The sequence below is a fragment of the Arachis hypogaea genome, chromosome 11, assembly GCF_003086295.3.
Source record: "Arachis hypogaea cultivar Tifrunner chromosome 11, arahy.Tifrunner.gnm2.J5K5, whole genome shotgun sequence".
Lineage (NCBI taxonomy): Eukaryota > Viridiplantae > Streptophyta > Magnoliopsida > Fabales > Fabaceae > Arachis > Arachis hypogaea.
The window spans coordinates 132186700-132190253 of NC_092046.1; the positions used below are offsets into that span (position 1 = coordinate 132186700).

Below are 3554 nucleotides of genomic sequence, written 5' to 3' on the forward strand. Positions count from 1 at the left end.
TGAGGTCCAGTCTTCTTAGTTGAACCGGCTTGCCTTTGGAGTCAATCTTCCATTGAGCTCCTTCCACACATATGTCCATGAGGACTTGGTCCAACCTTTGATTAAAGTTGACCCTTCTAGTGTAGGGGCGTGCATCTCCTTGCATCATAGGCAAGTTGAACGCCAACCTCACATTTTCTGGACTAAAATCTAAGTATTTCCCCCGAACCATTGTAATATAATTCTTGGGATTCGGGTTCTTACTTTGATCATGGTTCCTAGTGATCCATGCATTGGCATAGAACTCTTGAACCATTAGGATGCCGACTTGTTGGATGGGGTTTGTTAGAACTTCCCAACCTCTTCTTTGGATTTCATGTCGGATCTCCGGATACTCATTCTTCTTGAGCTTGAAAGGGACCTCGGGGATCACCTTCTTCTTGACCACAACATCATAGAAGTGGTCTTGATGAGCTTTGGAGATGAATCTTTCCATCTCCCATGACTTGGAGATGGAAGCTTTTGTCTTCCCTTTCCCTTTTCTAGAGGATTCTCCGGTCTTAGGTGCCATCAATGGTAATGGAAAAACAAAAAGCTTATGCTTTTACCACACCAAACTTAGAATATTGCTCGCCCTCGAGCAAGAGAAGAAAGATAAGATGAAGAAGAAGAAGAAAATATGGAGGAGAAGGGGGAGTGGTGTATTCGGCCAAGAAGAGAAGAGAGGGTTGTGTTGTGTGAAAATGAGAAAGAATGGAGGGCTATATATAGGGAAGGGAGGGGGTGTTAGGTTTGGCCATTTAGGGTGGGTTGGGTGAGAAATTGATTTTGAATTTTGAAGGTAGTGGAGTTTATGAGGTAGGTTTATGGGGAAGAGTGGATGGATGTGAGTGGTGAAGGGGTAATAGGGAAGAGAGATTGAGGTGATTGGTGAAGGGTTTTGGGGAAGAGTGTTTATTGGAAAGAGAGGATGATTGAGAAGAGAGAAGAGAGTGAGTGGAGGTAGGTGGGGATCCTGTGGGGTCCACAGATGCTGAGGTGATCCTGTGGGGTCCACAGATCCTGAGGTGTTCAAGGATTTACAACCTTGTACCAAATTAGGCATGCAAAATGCCCTTGCACACAACTCTGGGCATTCAGCGCCAGATTGGTGCTTGTTCTGGGAGTTGAACGCCCATTTGTTGCCCATTTCTGGCGTTGAACGCCAGAACCATGCTTGTTCTGGGCGTTCAGCGCCAGCTCTTCTCCAGGGTGCAATTCTGGCATTCAAACACCCAGATGCTGCCCATTTTGGGCGTTCAGCACCAGAACCATGCTCTGTTCTGGCGTTGAACGCCAGCCAAATGCTTCTTACTGGCGTTTAAACGCCAGTAAGGTCTTCCTCCAGGGTGTGATTTTTCTTCTGCTGTTTTTGATTCCGTTTTCAATTTTTATATTTATTTTGTGACTCTACATGATCATGAACCTAATAAAACATGAAAGAACAAGAAAAATAAAATTAGATAAATAAAAATTGGGTTGCCTCCCAACAAGCGCTTCTTTAATGTCAATAGCTTGACAGTGGGCTCTCATGGAGCCTCACAGACGTTCAGAGTATTGTTGAGACTTCCCAACACCAAACTTAGAGTTTGGATATGGGAGTTCAACACCAAACTTAGAGTTTGACTGTGGGGGCTCTGGTTGACTCTGTTTTGAGAGAAGCTTTTTATGCTTCCTTTCCATGTTTATAGAAGGGTAACCTTGAGTTATAAACACAAGGGAGTCCTCATTCAATTGAAGGGCTAATTCACCTCTGTCAACATCAATCACAGCTCTTGCTGTGGCTAGGAAGGGCCTTCCAAGGATGATGAATTCATCCTCATTCTTCCCAGTATCCAAGACTATGAAATTAGCAGGGATGTAAAGGCCTTCAACCTTTACTAACACGTCCTCTACTTGTCTATAAGCCTGTTTTCTTGAATTGTCTGCCATCTCTAATGAGATTTTAGCAGCTTGCACCCCATAGATTTCCAGTTTCTCTATTACAGAGAGGGGCATGAGGTTTATCCCTGAACCAAGGTCACACAGAGCCTTTTCAAAGATCATGTTGCCTATGGTACAAGGTATTACGAACTTTTCAGGATCCTGTTTCTTCTGAGGCAATGTCAGTTGTTCCAGATCACTCAGTTCATTGGTGAACAAGGGAGGTTCATCTTCCCAAGTCTCAAAACCAAATAATTTGGCATTCAGCTTCATGATTACACCAAGGTACTTGGAAACTTGCTCCTTAGTAACATCCTCATTCTCTTCAGAAGAGGAATACTCATCAGAGCTCATGAATGGCATAAGGAGGTTTAATGGAATCTCTATGGTCTCTAGTTAAGCCTCAGATTCCTTTGGTTCCTCAAAGGGAAACTCCTTATTGATCACTGGACGTCCCAGGAGGTCTTCCTCACTGGGATTCACGTCCTCCCCTTCCTCTCCAGGTTCGGCCGTGTTGACTATGTCAATGGCTTTGCACTCTCCTTTTGGATTTTCTTCTGTATTGCTTGGGAGAGTACTAGGAGGGATTTCAGTGATCCTTTTACTCAGCTGGCCCACTTGTGCCTCCAAATTTCTAATGGAGGACCTTGTTTCATTCATGAAACTTACAGTGGCCTTAGATAGATCAGAGACTAAGTTTGCTAAATTAGAGGTATTTTGTTCAGAGTTCTCTATCTGTTGCTGAGTGGATGATGGAGAAGGTTTACTATTGTTAAACTTATTTCTTCCACCATTATTAAAGCCTTGTTGAGGCCTTTGTTGATCCTTCCATGAGAGATTTGGGTGATTTCTCCATGAGGGATTATAGGTGTTTCCATAAGGTTCACCCATGTAATTCACCTCTGCTATTGCAGGGTTTTCAGGATCATAAGCTTCTTCTTCAGAAGTTGCCTCTTGAGTACTGTTGGATGCAGCTTGCATTCCATTCAGACTCTGAGAAATCATATTGACTTGCTGAGTCAATATTTTATTCTGAGCCAATATGGCATTCAGAGTATCAATTTCAAGAACTCCCTTCTTCATAGGCGTCCCATTACTCACAGGATTCCTCTCAGAAGTGTACATGAACTGGTTATTAGCAACCATGTCAATGAGTTCTTGAGCTTCTGCAGGCGTTTTCTTTAAGTGAATGGATCCACCTGCAGAGGTATCCAATGACATTTTAGCTAATTCAGACAGACCATCATAGAATATGTCCAGGATGGTCCATTCTGAAAGCATGTTAGAAGGATACTTTTTGGTCAGTTCTTTGTATCTCTCCCAAGCTTCATAGAGGGATTCACCTTCTTTCTGTCTGAAGGTTTGAACATCCACTCTAAGCTTACTCATCTTTTGAGGAGGAAAGAACTTGGCTAAGAAAGCCTTGACCAGCTTATCCCAAGAGTTCAGGCTATCCTTAGGTTGAGAGTCCAACCATACTCTTGCTCTGTCTCTTACAGCAAAAGGGAAAAGCATGAGCCTGTAGACTTCAGGATCTACTCCATTAGTCTTAACAGTATCACATATCTGCAAGAATTCAGTTAAGAACTGAAAAGGATCTTCAGATGGAAGTC

General features: G+C 43.1%; 1 non-coding gene across 1 annotated transcript; it reads left to right on the forward strand.

Moving 5' to 3' along the window:
* The first annotated feature begins 3216 nt into the window (after positions 1-3216).
* LOC112724239 (small nucleolar RNA R71) lies at positions 3217-3324 on the forward strand. Its single transcript, XR_003163412.1, has one exon. It is a non-coding gene; the product is annotated as a small nucleolar RNA R71 (small nucleolar RNA).
* Positions 3325-3554: the final 230 nt, after the last annotated feature.